This window comes from Papio anubis, chromosome 6, assembly GCF_008728515.1.
Source record: "Papio anubis isolate 15944 chromosome 6, Panubis1.0, whole genome shotgun sequence".
Taxonomy (NCBI): domain Eukaryota; kingdom Metazoa; phylum Chordata; class Mammalia; order Primates; family Cercopithecidae; genus Papio; species Papio anubis.
Window position 1 is genome coordinate 99,847,600 of NC_044981.1, and position 25,800 is coordinate 99,873,399.

General features: G+C 38.4%; 1 long non-coding RNA gene across 2 annotated transcripts in view; it reads right to left on the reverse strand.

Moving 5' to 3' along the window:
• Positions 1 to 25,800, reverse strand: part of LOC103883891 — a 220,678-nt gene that overhangs the window by 13,923 nt on the left and 180,955 nt on the right. For both annotated transcript variants that reach the window (XR_002521674.2, XR_004184370.1), the window contains exon 3: positions 10,325 to 10,549. This is a non-coding gene — a long non-coding RNA (uncharacterized LOC103883891). The remainder of the gene's footprint in view (positions 1 to 10,324; positions 10,550 to 25,800) is intronic.

A 25,800-nucleotide genomic window follows, 5' to 3' on the forward strand; every position in this document is an offset into this window, starting at 1 on the left:
GTAAAACTGGAGACATGTTGGCATTACTATAAAATCATGATGACCAAAGTGAATGATCAATGCTGCCAAGCAAGCCAGCTTGCTGTGTCTCTCGACACTCCAAACCCCCCACTAGTCTTGGGAACTTCAAATGTGCAGGTCTCTGACTCAAACTTGCCTACCATTCACAAGTGCTTTTCACCCTTCAAGTCGGTTTAGACATCGCCACCTGAGATGTTTCACTGCTTCCATCTCCCCATTCAGTTAAAGTTTTTTCAGCAGCTGTTTGTTTCCCTCACAGTTCTTAATCACAATTAGTAATTACCTATTTATTTATGTATTATTTACTTGTCATTTGTCTTCCACTCTAGATGGTAAGCTCCACGAAGATCTAGGACTATTATTTGCTAAACATTTATATCCTGCATAGTGACTAGGACATAAGAGGCATTCAGTAGATACTTGTTGAATGAATGAATGAACAAACCTATGTACCATCTGTATCCATATGAACAAGAGTGGTCCTAGCTACATTATCTTCAAAACTCTTCAACCCTCTTTCTTCCCCTTTGTTTCTTTACTCAATCAGTATTCTTTTAAACAGATTTCTAATGGAAATGCTGGCACAGACTTTGCTTCAGCAGCATAAATGGCATCAGTCGCTGACATGACCCCCTGCTGTTGCCAATGGCAACAATTAAATTAGCTATATAAAACCTGACACAAGAGCTGCAGCATCCATTCAGTGAAATAACCAGGCAGTCTTTCAGCAAACACAATAATGACCCGTGTGGCTGTGCTTTTAGTACAGGAGCAAGTGCTGAGCATTGTCTTGCCCCAGACAAGGCATTAACACAGTTCCTGACTCCTGTTTCCATTGTTGCTTAAAAGGGTTGCCTAATTAATTGATTTTATTGAATCTCAACCAAGGCACATTTGTTCTTTGGTAAACTAACGAAAAAAGCTGAGGAGCTGAACAGCTACTCCTATGAAATATAAGAAAGGAGTTGTGGAGGTCCTGTTTTATGCTACATATTATTGTAAGTAAAAGTATAGTTGACATGATTATTGACTGCTTAATACCAAGAGATAGACATGAGCATGTTTGTAGATCTCTGTGCTCAGAGAAAGGCATTTTACTGGAACCAGCAGAATAGTCTCACTCCCTTACTCTCCATATGCACTCACTCTGTCCTGAACACCCTGGCAGTGTGTGCTTTGTAAAAGCAAAGAGTCAGTATAAGAGGTGAACTTCTAGAAAGGTAGAATAAAGCGACTAGCATCCATATAATCCTCCACAGCTACCAAAATCTGCCTGGTACCTTTCCTCATCTGATACTCACAAATATCCTTATGTACACATTTTTACGCTCATTTTGCAAATGAAGAAATTGAGACTTAGGGATGTGATGACTGCTTTAGTCCATTCAGGCTGCTATACAAAATACTTTATAGCCAGTGACTTACAAACAATACAAATGTATTTCTCACGGTTCTGGAGGCTGGAAAGTCCAAGATCAAGGCAGCAGCCAAGGACAGACCCACTGCCTGTTTCAGAGATGGACATCTTGCTGTGTCCTGCATGGCAGAATGGCCAAAGGATCACTCCAGGGCTCTTTTTATAAGGGCACCAACCACTTCCCAAATGTCCCACTTCCTAATACCATCACAAGGGGGATTTGGTTTTAACATATACATGTGGGGAGGTCACAAACATTCAGACCATAACAATGACTCACCTGATTTTACAAAAGTCCAAGTCAAGACCCTCTGAGTCTAAAATCTGTAATACAGTTAAGTAACCCAGGCAAGGAAATAAAACAGTTTAAATTAAATCAATAGATACAAAAAATGGGAATAAAAATGAAAGAACAGATGAAAGGCATTTACGGAATTGTAGGAATTTTGACTGATATGAGGTAGAGTGAAGGATAAATGGTTCCTGACCCAGCTACATAGACGGACTGCAACATCATTCCCCAGAATCAAAAGGATGCAAGAGCATGTTTAGCAAGTGAGGAGTAGAGAGGAGGGGGAGTGACAGCATGATACATTTAGTTTGGAATCTTGTGATCACAGGATGTCTGTAGTATGTGGCAAATGCAAAGTTAGACAGAGGAATCTGGCTCAGAAGAAAGTTTTCAAAAAGGTAAACTGCTGGCAAACTGTGAAGTAAGGCTGTGCACTGTGGCTCACACCTGCAATCCCAGCACTTTGGGCGGTTGAGGCAGAGGATGAGTTGAGACCAGGAGTTTGAGACCATCCTGGGTAAACTTGAGTTTGAGACAAAGCAAAGCCCAATCTCCACAAAAAAGAAAAATGATAATTATCCAGATGTGGTGGTACTTGTCCGTAGTCCTAGAAAGAAATGTAGTATGATAGCTTGATTTTTACCTTTTTATTCCAAAATAATTTGAGATTTCCAAGAAAGCGGTTAAAAAAAAAAAAAAAAAAAAAAGCAAAAAATATTCTCATAAATCCTGCAGATTCTCCAAATCTCAACATTTTATATTTGCCATATTGTGTGTGTATTAAATTTTCTGAAATACTTGAGAGTAAGTTGCAGACGTGATGCATCCTTAACCCTTAATAGTCTAAGTATTCTATATGTGTGTTTTAGTAAACACATTTCCTCATTACTTGACCACAATAAAATTACCAAAATTAGAACATTAACATTAATACAAAATTATAATCTAAGCTACAGACCTCATGCAAATCTTTTCCAACTGTCCTACTAATAAGATTTGGCAATTTTTTAAAAAAATACTGGACCAGACTCCAACAGACTGGCCTAGAATCACAAAGAACTTTCTGTTAGTTGTCATATCTCTTTTTTCCCCTATAATCCAACAGTCCCACATTCTTTCTTTTTTGTGATTTCATGGTCTTCACATTTTTGAAGACTGGAGGCCATTTATTGTTGTAGATTTTTACCTTAACTTAGGTTTTTCTGAGGTTTCCTCGTGATTAGATTCAGGTTATGCATTTTTGGCAGGACTACCACAAAAGTGAGGTGTGTCCTTTTCATTGCATCATATGTGGAAGTGCAGACATCTATTTGTCCCATTGCTGATAATATTAACTGTGATCATTAGTCAAGGTGGCATCTGCTGGTTTTCTTTTCTATATAGTTATTCATTTCCCCTTTGTATCTTGTGGGGAAATTATTTGAGAATATGTGAATTTACTGTTATTCCTAAAACCTTTATCCCAAATTGTGATTTTTCTAATTTTATTTTGCCAACTATTAGTTGTTATGTAAGAAATACCTTTTTCTCCACTGTTTCTCTATTTTTAATGTGTTTACTTACATCAGTTTGGACTCGTGGATTATTATTTAATTCTGCTGGTTGGTTTATTTATTTATTTATTTATTAGAGTCTCAAATTAACTCAGATTTGCCCAGTGAGAGCCAAGAGAAAGAAATGTTTTGTAAGGCATCCAGTAAAGAGGAAGAATTGATAAGAGAGGTGGGAGAGAATACTACTGATGGACAGAGGTGCATAAGAGGCAAAAGGGAATGGTATGCAGAGCACAGGTCAAAGAAAAATTTCATGTAAGAGAAGACACAACTCATCCACTGAACTAGCAGAAAAAAAGGAAAGAAGAAATAGATGGGGTCGGCAGCACTCAAGAAGTTCAGAAGCTTGTGATAACGTCTAGATTCTCTAGGACGTGGGAAGTGAAATGGTTTGCTAGGTAAAGAGGCTTTGGGAGAACACGAGACCAAATGAGAGTAGTCACAGTGCATGTGGCAGTGTCATGGAGATTGGAGAGGCAGATGACAAGAAACATGGAAGGAAATCGCTGGTCTTTGCAGAGGTCTTCCTGTCCCCACTCTGTAAAGTTGTCTAGATCTATTAGATCTGTTTACTGCACCTCTGTCTTCCACCCCCATCTTGTTCAACAGCAAGTTGTTAAAACAATTGCATTGATACACAGTTGGAACCTTTTAGGTGAGTGAAATAAAAGTATGATAGGGATAAGAGGGTCAAGTTTTAAAAATAATGTAATTTAAGCAATGGGTAATGTAATTTTCTCAGGCTAGAGAAGAAAATAAAAATAATAGAGGCTAATGACAAAGAAAAATTAAAGAATCAAGGTCCTGGGAGTTTAATGAGGTTTGAAAAGAGACAGAGAGAAGGAACAGAAGTCAGATCGTTTAGTGGAAGTTTAGGTTCAAAGAAGGAGATACTAAAGTTGAAGACAGAGGTGCAGAATTTCTAGGCAATGACAATGTCTTCTCATTTAATACATGGCATGTCAAGTATCTTGCTCTTGGTCTAACAAGAAAAGAAGATGTAACACCTCACTGACTCAGAGGTATCACCTGTTAAACTTCCATCATCCAGAACACAGCCAGTATCAAGAAGGTGAGCAAAAATGCCTATGAGCAGCAGTGAAAATAGGTGAGAATGTATGCACCAAACTCATGCAGTTTACCTGAATGCTCTTGAAGGAGTAAAACAGAAAAGGTGTTTGGTGCTTTAAAGGAGATAAATCTCAGTTATTTGCAATAGTCACTTCTAGGGAACACTGTGAACCTCCGTGAGACCAAATTCACAGATCCACAGAAAAACGGACTTCAAAATAATGTTATTGGACATTTCTATCATATGGGCACTGAATCAGGTCCTAATATGTTTTATTTCTTGTAATTCTTACAATAGCACCATGGGATCAGTGCTATTGTTTTCCCAATTTAACAGGTGAGAAACTAAAGATTTAAAGGGGTTAGTTTGCTTGAAAATGGCAAAGTCTGGATTCAAATCAAGTTCCCTAATTCTTGAAGCCATTTCTTTAACTTCCAAGATTAACAAACTCTTGTTCATTTCTCTGTTAATGTTTTTTACCCCAAATATATTAATAAGGTTGGCATATGCAAATTCAGCCTAAATAGTCACTCAATAGTAACAGTATGTGCAAAATGACAAACAAAAATCTGACATTTTTTAAGTTGCAAACTTTCTATTTTATATTTCTTCAGGAAAACTGTATAAATCATCATCATTGGTGATATTAAAAAGGCATTAGATCAACAGGGCTGTTTCCTTAGCAAGACAAAATTAAGTCCTTGATGTATGATTCAATAGTTGATCTCAGCCAAAGATGCAGAATTAAAAAGAGTGGAGAAATGATTTTTTGTTTTGTTTTGTTTTGTTTTGTTTGAGACAGAGTCTCACTCTGTCGCCCAGGCTGGAGTGCAGTGATGTGATCTTGGCTCACTGCAACCTCCACCTCCCAGGTTCAAGTGATTCTCATGCCTCAGTCTCTCAAATAGCTGGGACAACAGGCGTGCGCCACCATTCCCAGCTACTTTTTGTATTTTTAGTAGAGATGAGGTTTTGCCACGTTGGTCAGGCTGGTCTCAAACTCCTGACCTCAGGTGATCCACCCACCTCGGCCTCCCAAAGTGCTGGGATTACAAGCATGAGCCACCACACCCGGCCTGAGAGGATCTTTACTGTCTCTTTTGGCAAACAGCATACCCAGACTTTTATTTAAAAAAAAAGAAATGGAAAGAAAATCACAATTCATTGTAGTTTAATTTTTTATATTCCTTTACATTAATTAAAAGATTAAGAACTATGAATGATTTGGGTTTGAAGAGACAGCTATTTGTCATTGTGAATGGTATATCAACGTTCTATTTACCAGAATAGTATTTACATCCTTTTCTCCTTCACAAAACTAGAAAAATGCAGAACTAAACAGAAATTCCTGTGCAGAAACTAGGCGTTATTCAGTATCTTCCCCAAAGTTCTTCTAGTTCGCCTCATTTTTATATTGCTACATTTCTAATAATTTAGTCCTGGCTTTTGCAATGATCAGTCTCAATTTGTCAAGTTACAGCATACAGTAGTTTTCAACTATGGAGAAACATCAATGAACCAAGAAAACTCATTTCATGTGTATTCCAAGTGTCACAGAATACCAGATGGGTTACTGGATTGTTAGAGAGAGAGAGAGAGAGAGAGAATGGGTGTCACACTGCCCAAATCCAAAATTCCTTTTGCAGAAGCTGCTTGATGTGGTAAAAGCCTCAGCTAAGATAAGAGCTCTATTCCCTAATCCTAGAACAATCTCTCATTTCAGTAATGTCAGTAATTAATAACCAAATGAACTGTTGGGGACCATTCGAGTATAGCAAAAAGAAAGGTGATTGTCTCAAATTCAAACTGGTTATTTTGGTATTAAGTGCACACAGCCATCAGTAATACATAGGATTTTATATTTGATTTTCATTGAAAAGGCATTTCAGAGATGTTAGGAAGGGGCACATGTGCAGATGCTATACATATTTTAATAGATGATCATGGTACTATTTAAGGCTAATTTTCTAAGCCTCAGATTTATCTTACCATTCTTAAGAAAATTATAATGACCGATGAAATCTCAAAACCATAAAGCAATTTACTGGTTTGTCTATAGGAAGCTGTCTTAGAGCAACACCTAGTGGTTCCTTTGACCCTTCAAATAAACATTTAGGATCAGGAAGGAGCAGTTTTAAAGTCTTCTTTTTACGAAATTTTAAGTAAGACACAGATAGTTAGGATAATGTGTGACCTCTGCTTTCTCATGCCTCTTTAAAGTTGTGTGTAATTTCCATTTTGTACAAGTTTCACCAATACACTGAACTCTATTAATCTAGTGATTTTATCATGAGGTTAAAAAGAGTCCATGACCAAAGAAAGTTGGTTATTTTGCATGAAGACATTATTCTATAACCAAAAATGATTCCATGAAAAGCTACTGGTAAAGAGAGCCTAACTATAAATCTTAAATAACATATATAACTACAACAGAAAGATTAAGATTTTTTTAATTCAACAGAAACCACAAGTTTGATTTGAATCAAAATATTATTATATGAAGCTCTCTTTGAAAATTACTGGGCTTGTTTTATATACTTTGCAGGAAGATTCGGGAAGAAATCTCATAATGAGGTGAAAATGTCCTACTCCTCAGAATTTAGTGGTGGGTTTTAAATTCTTTTTTGTCAGGTATTATATTGAAATTTCTTCACCTCTTCCAATAAAATAATCATAAGTGGGGAAATTCTACTCTAGTCATTTGCAGTGTCTGTGGAGGTCTGCAAGATCACAATCTTCAAATCGATTCAAGAAATGTTGACATTTATACCATTCCCGGTCGTGTTATAATCATTGTCACCAGCACAAATTTGTGAGGTTTTTATTTTATGTTCCTGTCAAAATCTCTGTCACAAAAAATGAGACTGAAAATGTTTAATGCTTTATTTGCTCACTGAGAGATGATAATAACCCCAGCTTCTCTGACCTCCTTGGTGTTTCAAAATTTAGTGGCTGGTTAGTTCTCACTCCTTTTGCAGCCTCAGCAGCCTCTAAAGAAACCAAATCATCAACCAATCAAAACGCAGAGGACAAAAAACGGTTCGGAGCATTCTCTCCTGCTTGGTACCTGTGTGGCATTTCTGATCTCTCCACAGGCAGGAGGGTTGTTAGGCACATTTAAACCTTTCCTAATGACATCTTTACTATAATGGAGAGCAAGCAACAATAGCACCTCTGTCAAACACATCAAAATGTTCAATGGGCTTCATAATCAAAATATCTGATGTTAAAACGAGAGGTTGGTAAAAACAGAACCAAGGAGGCTGTGCCACTCCCTGCCCTGCTCACAGACGAATGAGATGGCTGACAGGACAGCAACGGGCCTCAAAGGCTGGCCCAGAGACCCAGTCACCCTGTTCCCAGGACCCTGCAGGCACAGATGCTCACCTGAGACCACACCAGTCCCTTTCAATGACCTCACTGAGACACCAGGTTGACAAAGTGATGCTGTTTCCCATTGTGAAAGCTGCAACCTGGAGCTGGCATGGTGGGGGTGCCAGAACCCTGCCCAGGACTCTATTTATTCTGATTAAATGAGTTTTGCAAAATGGAAAATAAATAAATAAAATGTCAATGCCAGATTCATGGATGTAGCATTTGGACAGATAGGGTAACTGTGTAGACTCCTAGCTTTATTTTCATGTCGGCTGCTGGAAGGCCCTAACATCATTGTTGAGGAACTCTTATTGGAAAATGTTATGCCTACCAACATTACCTGTTCTCTTTAAATACAGAAAAGAGAAGTTTCTTTACCATTCTTCCACCCAGGACTCAATGCCAATCTCCTTCGCTGCCTATCTCATTACAGATTCAGTGGCATCCTTTTGACACTGTCATAGGCCAATTTTCAGGCTAAAAACAGGTGAGTCTATTCTGCATAGTCCATCAAAAAGTCAACTGAAAACAATTTCAGGAAGCATAAGAAAAAATTCAATTTTTTCTACTAATTCTTTTTTTTTTTTTTTTTTGAGACGGAGTCTCGCTCTGTCGCCCAGACTGGAGTGCAGTGGCCGGATCTCAGCTCACTGCAAGCTCCGCCTCCCGGGTTTATGCTATTCTCCTGCCTCAGCCTCCCGAGTAGCTGGGACTACAGGCGCCAGCCACCTCGCCCGGCTAGTTTTTTGTATTTTTTAGTAGAGACGGGGTTTCACCGTGTTAGCCAGGATGGTCTCGATCTCCTGACCTCGTGATCCGCCCGTCTCGGCCTCCCAAAGTGCTAGGATTACAGTCTACTAATTCTTTTGTTAAGTAGAATTAACTGTTATTTTGACTATGTAAAGACAAAAATCAAGACTTTTTCCACAGGTGATTATACTACTAGTGTCATTGATCCTGCTGCTGCCTATTTACCTCTCCAAGGTGCATTTATTTGCTCTTATTCCAATATATTTTTGGATAAAATTACTGTGACTCAAATATGAAAGCATTTGATTGTAATGTCAATCTAAAGGATAAGCAATGTGAGTTTTCATTCTATTTGCCATAGCCTAGAAATAGGACATTTTACCCTAGCATTTTCTTTTATACATACCTCAGCATAGGGTACATAAGTTTAAAAAATAAGATACAAATACAACTGCAATGTCAATTTCCTTATTCTACATGAACCGCTTAAAATCAGTGTCAATACCTGGTTATACTACAAGATAATGCTCTAAGATTAATTCCTTATACTCTAGAACATACGTATATATTGAGAGAATGAAGCCTGTTTAAAAGCTTCAAATGAGGTTAGTGTTCTGCAATTAGAGAAGCCCTAGTAAAATAACCAAAAGAAACAGCAACTGGTCCTAAAATACATCTCTTGAATTCATACTCTCCAAGCAATGCTTTCTAAAATGTAAAATTTCATCAGTTCTGAATTGAAAAGATTGATCTGCTTGTCATGTTGAATAGACTCTAAAAGTAGTTTAAGCAACAATTGACCCTGAGCACAGTACTAGCGGATTCTTCTGGGCATCAGGCTGAAGACAGCTCCAGATTTCTAAGATAACTGAAATTGTCTGTGTTGTGAAAAACAGCAAAGCAACTCACAACAGGCTGAAATGCTCAAGAGGATTTTCATAATTGCGGCTAAGAGAAATGAGATTTACTGGAAGCTGCATTTATATCAGTATGGCTATGTCTTTCCTCACAACTCCTTATGCTTAAAAAAATCAATTCCATCCACTTTTCATAATTCCATTTGCTTTTTTTGTCTATCAGCCACTAAATTTAAGCTACATGACGGAAGGCAACTGTGAATCTTTTTATTAGTGATCAATCTATTTCTACTACCGACTTGCAATTTCTGTCAGATATTTCAAGTTCCACTCACCAAAAAGTCATAGGCATATGCTAGAATCCACATGCTTAGCCACTGATGAAATGTAGAGGTGAGATTCCGAGAACAACAGGTATAACAGCAATGAGCAAAAGTGCATCCTCTAAATGAAGAGGGGTGCATCACAGAGCTGTTCAAGAGATGTGCACTGAATACAAAATGCACTGCATATGCCAAAATGTGTGTCCATAAATGTTATGTTAAGAACATAAACCACACAAGGCCGGGCACAGTGACTCACACCTGTAATCCCAGCACTTTGGGAGGCCAAGGCGGGCAGATCACGAGGTCAGGAGATCAAGCCTATGCTGGCTAACATGGTGAAACCCCATCTCTACTAAAAATACTAAAAAAAAAAAAAAAAAAAATCCGGGCGTTGTAGTGGGCACCTATAGTCCCAGCTACTCGGGAGGCTGAGGCAGGAGAATGGCGTGAACCCGGGAGACGAAGCTTGCAGTGAGCTGAGATTGCACCACTGCACTCCAGCCTGGGCGACAGAGCGAGACTCTATCTCAAAAAAAAAAAGAAAAAAAAAAAGAACGTAAACCACACACTTACTTTCCTTTATGTTAATAACCTTACATTCCTCTTTGTCTGGCCTAGGACCAATTTCCTCATTCTCTTAGCTCCTTATGAAGGAATTTACCTTTTCTCTATGTGAGCTTCTTGGAAGAGCAGACGTGATGCGGCCATTCTGCAGCTCACGCACACTGTCGCTGAGCTCATGGCTCACCGTCACGGTGTGGAGCGGCATCTGGGTCCAAACTTGATCCACCTGCCCTGAATCCTCCTTCAGCGCCTCTGACTCCTGGGCCAGGTGTCAGGTTAACTCCACGATGAAAGGCCTGGCTTTTGCAGGACAGACTCATCACTAGGGTCAGAGGCAACAAGAACAAACAGGGTTTCAGTCTATCTTTGCAGGCTTCCAGCTCATGCTCGTGGGTTCCAGCCTGCTTATGATCTTCCCTTCCTAACTGCTTGTGCTGTAGGCTTCGAGCTCCAGCACCAGATGTGGAGACAACAACTCACAGTTGTGAAAGCTCCTTGTAACAAAAGCAAAGAAATTTAATTTACTCTCTCTCTCTATATATATAGCATATGTATATTATACACATATACATACACACATATAAAATAACTGTATATATGTTGTCTATAGACACATATATAGTTTACATATACATAGCGTACGTATATATGTTATATATATATAAATACTCTACTTCTGTGGCTAAACCCTGAGTAATAGAGAATATGGTTTGAAAAAATTTTTTGAAAAACCTTGTGTAATTTTATGTCAGGCTGAATAGAAGGATTTCTGAGGTCTCTAAGACTGACACTTACCACATTAACTGAAATTCCAGGAGGCATGGTATAGCCATGATCCGAGGACCAGAACACCAGTGTTTGAAAATATATAATTTTCAAAGGAACAAGAGGCTTTGGAGAATACCCAAGCACAAAATCACAACAAGGACAGTGACTGCTCAGGAGTAAATGGTGGGCCCACTCTTGTGGTACTGAAGATCTTTAAGCAAGAGAAATGGCAGTTGTTTAGAATTGTCTTCTGAGCTCTTTCTGTGCCTTCTATAGTAATTAGGTTAGATACAGCAAATGTTGCCACCTAGTAAAAAGTTACAGAAGACATACAGGGGGATACATCTATATTTTCAACACACTGCTTTGTATGTGTATAATTATATTTTTCCTTTAAGCACAGCAGATTGGTTCACTTTATAAGTATCAGTTGGGAACATTAATGTGATTTCTACCAAAAGGTGATTACTTTCCAGTAAGTCACAATGATGTTTTAGATCTTACCAGCAGCGCCAAGGAGTTTAGTCCTCTTAACAGGAGATTATAGTTTGGCAGTGACACTTCTGATTATCTGTTTCTTAAACTCAGAAGCAATTGTTCTTCAACTGTTTTGCAACTTTTTTTTTAAAGTTAAATTTGATAACTTTTAATTTTACACAAGTTACCAGAAAAACAATTTTATTCTATATAACTCTTTCCCAGAAAACTTCTGTATAAATAATACTGTGAGAATTTTAATATTCTGATTAAAGCATGCCATAAACTATACTGGGTCAGGCATGTTTTAGAGAGAAAAAATGTCCTCCTCCCCAAATTTAATTTTCCCTTTTATGTTTGGAACACATCTTTTGGCATCATAGATAAAATTCTTATGAAAGTACATCCAGTTTATTATAGGCATGCAGCTAACTGTCTTTTCAAGTATCTTTCCATCTTATTCCTTATTATATTATTAAACTATCATAAACCGTTTTAATCATACCACCACAAAATGACTCTCCTCCAATCCACAATGCCACTGTTATTCTGATTAAAAAGGAACTATGAGGAATTAAAATTTAGTTTTGGCTCTAATATACTAATAATCAATCAAGTTTGTCTTATTTTTGACCAATTTTACTAAAATGTTATACCGATATGGCTATACTGAAACTGAGTTTGTATTCCACTTTCACCATTAGTAAATTTTACTGTAAATACGTACATCTTTCTGACATTTCCGTAATTCTTTATGCTCTACCTAGAGATGTAGTTTATTCAAATTCAAACTAAACTATTGTTCAGTGTTGCATTACTTGGCATGGCATCTGTATTATTAAATTACAGCATTTTTTCTAACATACTTATCATTTATGCTGTAAAAGTTCAGATTGTACATTTTAAGAAAAGGAATTATTATTCAATGTCAGCCAACATTGAATTGAACATTATTTTTCATTTTACAAAAGTAAAAATGAAAATATCTATGAAAAAGAAAAAGAAAGAAGTATCAATATTGTTAAAAATAAAAAGGAAATATGAGTCATCATCTAGTCATTTTTGAGTGAAGGCACTGGTATCCAGATATCATAAAACTATGAAATAAAGAAAGCATTGGTCTTCAACATTCTCAAGTTTCTTACCACCAACTTTATTTTGTATAATAGTTGGAAAACAATCCAATAGTTTAAAAGTTTAAGTTAGAAGAACCCAACTTTCCTATTCATGTTTTGGTGCCTATCTTGCCTAAGGGGAAAAAGTATGAAACTTCCATTATTTAAAAAACTAATCTTTTTTGTAACGATGGCAACTGCCATATATTAATTGCCTCCTGGCCATGTTTAGGTAAAATTTACCTAGAAGTCCAATTAGGGGATAGAATTCTGGGAATTTACCAAGCCTGCTCCATAAAGGTGGTATGAATGGATCTTTCTCTTCAATGTGAGAGGTAGCACCTTCACTGATTCTGGATACCACAGCTGTGGAGTCACTGTAGACCTTTTCATTAATTAAGGTGCTCCAAGTACTTGATTAAATTAGCACACTTATTCTAAAAAAATACCAAGTCTAAACAGCAAAACCAAAACAATTTCAAATAATAATACTCTGCACACCAGACATTTTGAAGAATATAGTAAAGTAGGCTATTTTTTTGTTTTGTTTTGTTTTGTTTTGCTTTCAACAAAGGCATGCTAAGTTTAAGAAAACCAGATGCATATATTTTTCAACTTTGGCTCTAGTCGTAATTGGAAACAAAGTACACTTTTACTTATATATTTGTTGGAAGAATGAACAAAAAGATAATTACAATAGAAGAATTGCCTAGCATTATGGAAAATAAGCAATGAAGAAATACAGAGACTGGAGAAAACAAATTGGTTTGGGATAATTAAGAAAGGCTAAACAGCAACAAAACTTGAACTGAATCTATAAATATGGTAAAACTGAGATTAGCAGAGAGGAATAAGCAGGGTTTTCTAGGAAGATGAAAAGACAACGATAAAAGTATGGTGGTGGTGAGCCCCAAAATTTCTATGTAAAACCATCAGATTTGTTTCTTGGTAATGTAATAGATCAATGTGATATTCCTGATTGGTATATTTTCTCCACTTTGTGATTCAGGTATCTAGGGTCATTCCATGTTGGAGTCCCGCTGTCTCCCAAGACCTCAGAGTCTTCTCATTTAGCCAAGATACTCCCACTTGTCAAGCGCTTGGCCTGGAACAGATATCCATCACTTCCACTCACACTCCAATGGTGAGAACTGGACACATGGTCTCACCTGGATTTAAGCAGAAACTGTAAAATGTAGCCCCGAGCTAGGCTATCACTTAGTGACAATTCCAGGCTATGAAAGAGGAGTATGCATTTTGATGAACTGCTCTCTATCTCTGCCTCACCAAGCCTGCCAGCCTGCCAAGAAAGTACAGAAGATGAAATGTCTATCTTTTTCAAAGTCAGCCATTCGAGCAGAGGGGTGGTTCTTAAAGATTCTACTGAATTATTGGAAGCTGGGGAAATTTCTAAGTTATAGAATTAAACAGTCAGAGCAGCATTTTAAAAAGAGAACATGCACAGCAATATTTAGCAGGACTGCGGGTAGAATGAATAGTTTCCAGACAAGACAAGAGGGCTGGCAGAGGGTATAGAAAACACTGGTAAGAATTTAAGATACATTTCTTAGAATGAAGCAAATCTGGTGCATAATTAGAATGGGCTTGGGGAATGGAAAGAAGGCAGACAAAGGAGAGAGGTAAGTTAAGGAAGATTTTGAACTTTCAAACCTACATGATAGTACCCCTGAGGACAATTAGGAAGTAATTTTAGAGTGAAGAAATGAGTTTGAGAACATGTTCAGATGTCCCATGGAAGCATCTACATGGAGCTATGTAGCCAGTAGTCACACAAGGCAAGACAAAGATAAGAAAGGATCAGGAAAAGAGGCCTCATTTCCTGATTTTCACCACTGTGAAATTTTTTCTGGACTACTGTAGTATCTACAAGAGGCAAATGAACTATTCCATGACATGGCAAATCCATTCTTTTTGCCCGTCAACACAATCGATACCAATCGCCACAGCCAAATTGATCTGGCTGCGATTCACATCAATTCTTAGAAGGCTGAAAGGAATGGATTGGCCGTGCCATAGGCTAGTCATTTCACATCCTCAGACATGCCCTCTTCTGCCTCAAGAGCTATTAGGCCAGTGGAAGAAGGGACCAAGGTTGCCACTCTATTCATTTATTCAGGCTCTAATATCACGTTTAACTTCTAGGTTCCACAGCTGCTTAAGTAATTTTGATGTGAAAATTAAGAATCAATTTGTTTCAATGTTGTAAAAGTAAAACTAATAATTTTTTAGCATCTTCTGTGTGCCCCGTCTTGGACAAAGTAAAGTTTATCAAATGGAAGATACTCTAATAGGAAGCGAAGAGAAGCATGCCAACATACAATTGCTATGCAACTCCATTCAAGCCCCTTCAGTCCTATTAGAGAGAGGAAAGTTATGTATTAAATATGTCCTTTATACGAGGTCCTGCTCTACTGCGGTTCTGTCATTTGCATCTCAGATTAGCCTTGACTTAAGCATTATATCTTTATTTTAAAAGAACTTAATAGGCTGGGCGCGGTGGCTCACGCCTGTAATCCCAGCACTTTGGGAGGCCGAGGCGGGCAGATCACGAAGTCAGGAGATCGAGACCATCCTGGCTAACATGGTGAAATTCTGTCTGTACTAAAAATATAGAAAATTAGCCGGGTGTGGTGGCAGGCACCTGTAGTCCAGCTACTTGGGAGGCTGAGGCAGGAGAATGGTGTGAACCCAGCAGGTGGAGCTTGCAGCGTGCCAAGATTGCACCACTGCACTCCAGCTGGGGCGACAGAGCAAGACTCTGTCTCAAAGAAAAACAAACAAACAAACAAATAAAAAGAACATACAAGTGTGCGTAGTGATAGACCTAGTGATAGAGATGGCACTTAAAGCTTTGATGTGACCCAAAGCCAGGGCGTTTGGGCACTACAAAGCTACAAAGCCTTTCCTAAGGATCTAATTAGGCCCATTAAAGCAGCAAAGAGCCAAGTCCTGCTGCCACGTGACCAAAACTCTCAAACCAGCATTTTGCACCCCTTTATTTCTGACACAGAGAATCAATTCAAGAGTTAAAAACAACAAATATCTTTCCTGGGCATGTAATCATATGAAGGTGGAATTGAACGATTATTTTGAAACCAGAGTAGAGTGAAGGGCAAGAGAGTAAACTCCAGTTTACTCCTGGTTCATCAGTTCTGTCTGTGAAGCAGTCTTGAATTTGCCAAATGTAGTAAGATGTGTTCTTCACAAGGCAGAAAAATATATAGCCATCTACTCAAGAAAGCAAATCTCCTATGAGAGGTCCAGGTCAGTCTTTGACCCACCGAACATTTTTCTTTGCTCCTGCATGGACAGGCTGAAGCCACAGAGCACAGAGGATCTCTCAGCAGGGTGAAATCCTTAATGTCTGAACAAGACACAGTAGTATCCCCAAGATCGCCTCTAGTAGGTGGCATCACGGTGCAGTTCTCTGAGGGAAGTGCCAAGGTAGGGATGGCTGGCCAGTTTGAAATCTGATTGCCCATCCAAATAAGGTTAGGCAAAAGAGTTCAAGGATCAAAGTCAATGTGGACAGAGATTAAGGAAAAACTGAAGAGAGAGGAAATGTGAAGCAGAACCAATGGGAAACAAAGACTGTGTGTGTGTGTGTGTGTGTGTGTGTGTGTGTGTGTTTTTAATGTAGTGTCATAGCAGAGCCACGGAGGATTTTAAAAACTGGCCATGGAGCAAAAACATTATTTTACCTTGCAAGCTGAAATATCCACAGACTGAGAAAGATCAAGGAAAACAAAAAGAATGTTGTTATTGCAAGAGCATCACAAAGAGAAGCACTATCCTGGAGTCACCCCTGAAACAAATAACAGAATGAGCTCAATCAGTTTCTCTATAAGCCTTTGCTATTTTCCCCCCGCCACCCCCAGCACACACTCCAGGTCAAGTAGCAGATCATTTCTTTTCTAAAATTCACTAGAATATGTGCCCTTTCTTTGTATTACATTTCCTCAAAACCATAAAATAAACTGTACTATGGAGTGTTTTAATTTCCTATCGTCTTTGGAAAATCATGCTAATAAGACATTTAGTGAAAAGAGTAGTTGCCCAGTAAGTGGCAATAATCTTTTATGAGTGCCGCTGTGAACACTATGAACAAATATGTTGACCTTGAGAGTTCTAGTCTTACCACAAGTGCAGGAACAATGACACAAATATTCATTTAGATGAATGCTTACCATGCTTGGCCTTATCATTTTGAGCTACCCACATTTCAATTTTCCTAGTTATGCTCAGAAACTATAGTTTGTGATGGAAAGCAAGAGAAGGATACTGTTGCCATGGTAGCAAAAACATTTTTTTTCTTCCTCAAAAATAGTATGTTAGAGACCATTGGGGGAAAAAAATAATGCTAAATGTACTTGCAGAGAAAATTAAATTTAAATACAAGTTCTTGCAATTTTATCAAGTGCTGTTTAGATATTTTTTCCAGCTTAATGTGCAAGGATGCCTTACAATGGGCTTACCAGTTAAAGGACAAGTTACTTTTCTCTGCTTTGAGCAGGTTGTTCAACATGCAGAATATATCTTTTAAAATTCATGAATGAAAGGGTGCAGATTTACAATCATATAAAAGCATATTCAAAATAAGTTTTAAAAAGCTGCCTTAGCTTAATATAGCTAATAAAAAAATGACAAACAAGCAACTACCACAATAACAACAATGAAGAAAATGACTGTTATCCTTCTGAATTCCTTTGCCTGTCATTCAAATGGGATATTACCCTTTTCAGGACCGGCTGAATAACTCAAACTAATGTACCAACCTGTGCTGCTTACATTCCCTAGTGCATTCCATTTTGGTGATATTACTTTTGCGGCTACTACATTGGCTTCTTGCAAAATAGAATCCCTAAAATTTTCCTGCATTCAATGAGCTGTTGAGGTTTTCTAATAAGAGAACACAACACTAATGCTGCTGTCTTAATTCTGTGCATTACTTTCCCGCCAAATTCAGAAGCATACCGATGTCACTACAAGCAATCCATTAGAATTACAGTCACCTCTGCAGCTGTTGTTATAGCTCCTGCTCCAACATTGCCCATCCTCAGCATATTTTCTGTTTTATGTACTAAGATGAATGTCAGTGTCAGGTCTTCAGAGGAGCGGGTGATCTTTTTACTGCATATTCGAAAGCATGTTCTTACCTCTTGTTTCTGTTCCATGACAAAAATTCTAATTCAGAAATGTTCATTTTTCACACAAATGCCCTTGAGAAAATCAGCCCAAGACATGTCTTAATGTAACGATCGCTTGCAAATTATCATATGCAAATGTACTTAAGATATTCCTAATTGCATTGTTTATTCCTCCTACTGTGTTCATTTTACCGATGCATTTATTGAGATTTATTTAGAAACAAATCTATTCCCAGTCTTTATTATCGTGAAGCCAGCATATTACGTGAGACGTATCTCCCAAGAAAACATTTTCTACTGAAAAAGAATGAACAAACTGTTTACTGTAATACAGTGACCAATTATATTACTATTTCCTGGGAGAAATGAAAAGCATGGTCATTATAGCTCAGTTCGGCTATGGGGAAGACTTTCTGTCTGGTCAATGTTTTTCTTCAGAGCCAACACAGTGCATCACTGTCTTTTCTTTTATGCTTACGATCAAGTGCATTTAGACATACAGAGAAACCAAAATGATCTTTGGAAAATAGATATATGAGATTTACCCCAAACCAGGATTCTATAGGGCCCAAGAAAAAATAAAGCAATATGTTGGTTCTCCGAGGAAGAGTCACAGTTAAAAGGAGGTCTGTTTACCTGAAATAACTTGCAACTAGAGGCAATGAGGTGAAATCAAGGAAGGCAGTTTCCCATAGCAGGGAGCTTTCCCAAGATGACACTATCAGGGCTTCCTAGGAATTATATAGACTGTGTCTCAAAAGATCACGCTGTCTTTCTAAAGTCATTTTCTGCTTTCCCCCATTGTTATGATGTATAAATTCATTGTTGGTAATTGCACTTTGGAGTGTGATTTTAAAACCATGTTTCAGTCAGGGCCCAAAAGCAGTATAGGCTCCAAGGGCATTCAAGCTTTGGCCTCATCTGCGGATGCCGTCATTGGACCTGCCAAAAATGATGCAGATGGTTGGAAACAATGGTCTATGGTACCCTTCTGCTATTAGACTATACTCAGTACTCTACAGATTATTTTTAATTTCTCCTAGAGGCTAAGGGAATACATTAGATACATTGGGTAGCAGTTGTTAATATATCTTAAATAGAAAGAATTGTTTCTGCTGGAATTTTAGGGTGATGAAAATAAATTATCAAGAATGAAAAGTGCCCAGAAAATTAGTCATATAGAAAATAAGTATACAATGTTTTCTGAAGCCAAAAGGTATGTATTATCACAAAGACCAATTTACCAGATCTCACCATAACCAAACTATACCTGCTTCTACATTAAACTATGAAGAGGCAAGTCAATTTCTTTTTGAAAATAACCATTTTCCCAATTGCCCATAGTGATTAGAGAGTTATGTCACGAACACAACAGATGAGACTGAAGCAGAACTCAGGGTTAAGAAGATTCAAATATCCAGCCATGTGCCTCTTTCCACAGTACTTTCACTGAGTTTATCTCATTTTTAGCTTTCAGTGAACCTATGAGGATGATATGACACAAGCTCATCAGTCAACAGCCATACAGAGAAGAGCTAGTAATTCAACAGGTGAAAAATGTGGCCATTTATAAACCAGCGTACAGAATTATTACTAACTCTTACTTCCCAAGGCTGGATGCATGCAACACCTGGTGAAACAATGGCCAATGAGGTACCATTCAATTACTCTTGTCAAGGTAGCCACGGGTTTACCACCAGGACCAAATTTATCTTTACAACAAATCTCCAGAGACATCCCTCAGATCCTGACTGTCCTTAAATTTTCCCTTACTGGACTTTTATCCATTTCCTGTTCTATCACACACTCTCACATTGCCTTTCTTTTACTCATGCAGATTCTTGTATCAAGAATATTTTCTTCCCCAGCTTAGTCTGATGAGCTCTTGTTCATTAAGGATTAGCTCAGATGTGACCTCCTGTGTGGAGCCTTCCTGGTTCATGTTATATACTTTTCTGTCACTATATTTAGCAGCTTGTATTATAGAGTAGCCTATTGTTATTTTTTCCACGGACTCTCAACTCTGTGCATTGAGGGGCCACATCTTATTCACCTGTATGTCCCTCATTGCACCAAGCAGTACACCCAAACCATTGGAACAAAGGTGAAAAGGCCTTTCTAACAAATCAAACAGTTCTAAAAAAAGAGGCTCTAAACAGTTGTCTTATAAGCTCTCTAGATAATAAAACAGAAATAGGAACATAATTGCTTTTTGTATTATTAATACAATTTCTAGAAAGGATACTATTAAAGCAGTAGAGATCTTTTTTCCCTAACTCTGAACTCAGAAAGCAATTTATTGTTGAAAAGAATAGTAATTGCTCAATAGAAGTTTTATAAGCATGCAGAAATATTCGCCATTTGACTATTTTCATACTCACCCTTGAGTTTAAAAAAATTTGAGACTATATATCAAATCATAGTCTCATTTATTCATACAGTGAGAGTAATATAGTACAGGGCTAGGACTTTTTTTTTTTTTTGGAGGTGGAGTCTCGCTCTGTCACTCAGGCTGGAATGCACTGGTGCAATCTCGGCTCACTGCAACCTCTGCCTCCCAGGTTCAAGTGATTCTCCTGCCTCAGCCTCCTGAGTAGCTGGGACTACAGGCATGTGCCACCACGCCCGGCTAATTTTTTTTTTTTTTTTTTTTTTTTTTTTTTTTTTTGAGAGTCTCGCTCTATCACCCAGGCTGGAGTGCAGTGGTGCGATCTAGGCTCACTGCAAGCTCTGCCTCCCAGGTTCACACCATTCTCCTGCCTCAGCCTCCTGAGTAGCTGGCACTACAGGCGCCTGCCACCACGCCTGGCTAATTTTTTGTATTTTTAGTAGAGGTGGGGTTTCACCATGTTAGCCAGGATGGTCTTCATCTTCTGACCTTGTGATCCGCCCACCTCGGCCTCCCAATTTTTTTGTATTTTTAGTAGAGACAAGGTTTCACCATGTTGGTCAGGCTGGTCTAGACCTCCTGACCTGATGATCAACCCACCACAGCCTCTCAAAGTGCTGGGATTGTAGGCATGAGCCATGGCACCCAGCCAGGTCTAGGATTTTCTAGTGGTCTAAATTTTAAAAGGAAGTATTTAGTCTGGCTCAGTTTCCTTCAGTAGCTGGCCCTTACACGAGCCAGGCCAAATACAAACGCTCTGAAAAAGACCCTATAGTTTTACTCCAGAGCTTCAAGAAATCTGTCCAGCCTTTGCCTTCAACCCTCCATTTCAAACTTGTTTGTTCCATCTGGGTCTATCTGGCATTCATTCTCTTGCCTTATAACTAGTCTTCACCTCTCTGTCATTTGGACTATTTGCTTAGTCTCAATTGCTTAGTCGGATGGAACCCTCAACCGACCTCCAGATTTGGCCTTTTGAATCTTCTTTGCTGCTCTAAATCTATCATAGTTGAACCACATGTTAACTTTCAAGCCCAGCTTCCAAAATATTCTTGTTGAGTATGATTATTCAATATTCATTCTTCCCACACCTCCAAGGACAAAATTCAGAAGAAATCTAGAAAATCAATGATAAGCATGTTCATTTTATTTGCTTTCCTGAATTTCAATTCAATCTTGCTTAGAGCATAGGACAGCCGACTTTTTAAGAATGAAGTCACTAATTAGTGCCCAAAATTTGGATTTTATGTTTGGCTAATTAAAGCAATTCTATTTGTCTTTAATAGGAAGCACTCAGAAATACTTTTGTTTATGTTATAATAATCAAAGTAATGGATTTGTATTGCTGTCCTGATTGAGATTATATTGTTGCTCAAATCACATTGCATCAAACCATACTAGAGATAAAACTGCAGAAAAAGCTAAAAAAATTATTCAAGATTTTTCAAATCCAAAATGAACAACCAAGAACTAGGTAAAAGTCCTGGAACCAGAGCCAGAAGCAAGGAAGAGATTGTTTTGATCCAGAATCTCTAACCATTGATATGGTTTAGCTGTGTCCCCACCCAAATCTCAAATTGTAGCACCCATAATTCCCACCAGGTGGGAGGTAATTGAATCATGAGGGAGGGTCTTTCCCATGCTGTTCTCATGATAGTGAATAAGTCTCATGAGATCTGATGGTTTTATAAAGGGGAGTTGCCCTGCACATAATGTCTCTCTTGCCTGTCACCATGTAAGACGTGACTTTGTTCCTCCCTTGCCTTCTGCCCTGATTGTGAGGCCTCCCCAGCCACGTAGAATTATAAGTCCCTTAATCCTCCTTTTCTTTATAAATTTTCTAGTCTTGTGTATGTCTTTATTAGCAGCGTGAGAACAGACTAATACACCATTCCTCTATTGACTTGTTTTTAATTGGGTGCCCCTAATAGGCATACTGATTTACAAAATGCAAAATATATTCCCAGTTAGCTAAAAGCATCAACCTGGTGAGGGTTATACTGACTGTTGTGCACACAATTGCCAAAACATCTCTCAAAACATCTCATGTTTTGGCCTGGCTGGTTGTGGGGCAAGCTTTGATCCCTATCTACCAACAGCCAGACACTTCTTGATGCCACTCCTAGAAGATGGCCAAAAGAGACTTGTCTTTCCATTTTCTATTGTAGAATTACATGCATTTTACTATATCATTTGTACCTATTCTAACCAAAGTCTTAATCAATTTTTTAATTCCTGGTCTGTGACTAGATACATACAGAAACTGAGAGTAATCATTTAGAAACTCACATACTGCTGCAACATCCAGCATTTCACTTTTCTACTAATTCATTTTTATCATATTTTTAATGACAGTCTGCCTAAATTATAAATTTTAAAAAGAAAGAAACTGTCTCTTAAGCATAGATCATTTGAAAAGCTCTAATCTAAGCCATTTGGCCATCTTAACTAGATGTCCTTTGAGAATGTCAGTGGAAACAGTGGACACTCTCATGGGGAAGCTGAGTTATATACCTCAAAGGACAATTCAGTAAAAACCAGATTCCAAAGGGATGAAATAAATAGTCTCTAGTACAAGCTCTTCGATGACTTGGCTTAATCCATATATAAAATTTGGATATACAGGTGTTGGCACACTGTCTTGTCACCTATTTTTGAAAATACACTTTTTTGGAACAGTGCCACACTCATTTGTTTATCTATTGTCCATGGCTGCTTTCAAGAGTTGAGTAGTTGTGACAGAGACCATTCGGTCCACAAAGCCTAAAATATTTACCATATGACCCATTACAGAAAAAGTTTGCCAGTCTCTGATCTAGTGGATATATGGACTGCTATCATTAGTTCTCTAAAACTGAGTTTGGAAAGCACAGAGTTCAAAGTCATATTTTCAGGAAGTATATGCAAAACAGATGTATTGACAGTGTAGGGAAGATCTGTATAATTTGATAACACGTTTGTGGGGAAAGGCAGCATTGATAACATCTGTTTCAGCCTAGCCATTGAAAGTTTCTCTTTTCACTCTATGTATAATCCCTGAATAAACTTGTAGATTTAAAAGCCTTATATAGGTAGTTAGCTCTACCAATTAAATGTCTAGTCCATATTCTTATCTTATACTATGGAATTAAACCCAAGTGACCAATGAACCTGAAGATATAGAATAAAAGACCGCAGAAAAATGGAATCCAACAGTCAGAGAAGAATGTAAACAGTTCTGACAAGAAGAACTTGAGGTGATTAATTAAATGTGTCACTAGCATCTTGATTTACTTAACACAGGGTGAACTTCACACAGTCAAGATAAATACAAACAGAGCCTTAAATTGTTGATATTTTTATAACAATCCACATTAGTTAGGGGAAAACATAAACCCAAACATCTCAGCAATGCAACATAAGAAAAGTTTATTTCTCACCCATGAAAGAGTCTGATATAAATGTTCTTAGTCAGCGAGCAGTTTTTCACCCTGTGGTGATTTAGGGACCAGGCCCCTTCCATGATCAGGAATGAAAGTTCCAGGAATGAAAATTGCCCACATCGCTTCCACACATGGCCATACCTGACAGCAAGGGAGTCTGGGAAATGCAGTCCAGCTGTGAACCCAGACTGTAAATAGTTAGCCAAGCTCTTCCATACCCACTTAAATGTGAAACCTAATTTAACTTTCCTCTTTTTGTCTGAAAGATGCCAGCAATTTTCTAGGGAATTAAATCAAGAAATATCTCCAGAAGGTATTCTTATATTACTAGAATATGCAGGGATGGAATTTTACTCTATGGACTCTAAACATTTCATCCACAACAGTGGTTGTGTGTATGCTAACCCTATCTCCCAGTTGGGCAACTCAAAACTCAAAAAATATGTCTTAGCTACCCCCTTTCATATTTTACATCTGGCATTATATTTACCTGCAGAATTTATCTAACAAATTCTAGCAATGCTGGTAGATCTGCCATTAGTGAATCAAAGTGAAAAACTGTGATCCCCAACAAGTAAGTCCTAGGGTCACTGCAACTATTGTGCTGTCCAAGACTTACAGACCCTGCCAGCTTAATAGAGATGCTCTTTGCTCTGGCTCTTGTCCTCTTCGTAATTAATCGATGTTTAATGCCTCAACAAGGTCCTAAGCAGATTACCACAGCCTTATCTTTTAATGTCAGGATATCTGTTTACTTCAGCTGAACAAAATGCTTAGCTTCCTCTGATGGACCAGGGCCAGGCTTGCTGTAGGTCCAATGATGCTTTAGGAAACAGGACATGAAAGTATATCACTGTGGCACAGTCAGGTTTGTCTTATATGGTGATGGGTAGACCCTAGCATGCTAAGATGAGATTTTCATCAGCCTAACAGCACAGAAGCAGTAAGTACACAGCCCTGGCCTTCTTTGACCTGGGAAATTTCTCTTTCCATGAGGACTTCATTGACCACTGAATTGTGGACTCACCTCCAAAAGGAAACAAGGAGGCACCTGGGAGCTGAGTCCACTCATTCACCTGTATTATTGTCTCATACATCCTTTGCTTGTTTGCTATTTCAATTAAAAAAAACTGAGATGGAGACAATTTAAGCTGAGTTCCCTTTGTCATTCTTCCAAACCTGCTAGCCCAGCACAAACGTGAAGGGTCTGGTCTAGCTCAGGTCCTTTATATACTTAACTCTAGCTTCTCCCACAAGCTCGCAGCCCCTGTCATCACCAGTCTGCTAGGTTTTTCCGCTAGGATGTCCCACAACACATCATGCCTGACTTGCCAGTTTCTGTGCCATGTTATTCTCTATTAGAACTTAATTAATGATGCTATCATTTTTCCAGCCACCCAGTCTTAGAACAAAAGTCACATTATCCTCCTCCCTGTCCTCGATCCTTTTGCATTCCAGCAGGCCCCAAGCTAAACTGATTCTTCTGAATCCTTCAGAGAGCTAAGTTACAAGAAGCTGAATTAACTCTGATTAGTTTCAATAGAATCATAATTTGTTCAATGATGTTAAGTAACTCACAGAATGTTTGGGAAAGCAAAAGAATGAGACCAGAGAACCAAGAACAGTTCCCAAAATTGTGCACGCAGCACCCATCCTAGCAGGATGCAACTGCCACTACCTCAAGGCATAGTCACAGCAGCCCACACACAGACCCTCTGGGCCCAGACTGCTGCTGCCAGAACTCCAGAACTATCATTTCTATGTGATGCCTCTGGGAAGTGGGTACAGATCACTCCACTACTGCTATTACTGCTACTGTCTCCCTTACCAGAATGGATCCTATACCATCCTCATCTCTTTATATCACTAATGTTCAGTTTAATGTCTTGGGTGGATGGATCTGATCAGTAGAGCTCAGTCTTCATGACCGAGTCACAGGAGCATTGAAAACATTAAGAAACAGGTTCCGCTGCTATGTGTCTGAGGCAAGTACTAGGTATTCAGCACTCAGTCTAACCCCCTTCTGTCTTCTAAACCTCACTTGCTTAGAAACCCTTACAGTAACACCATTCTGGCCAGGAAAATGGAAGCAGCACGATCTCTTCCACTTTCTCCTCCTTTTTGTCCATTATGAGGCTGGTTCTTGGTAGGGCATTGGTCACATGTATGTTGGTGTTATATTCACATAATACCAAATCTGGAAATAAAAGTGGGAAATATGAAGTTAGCTCACT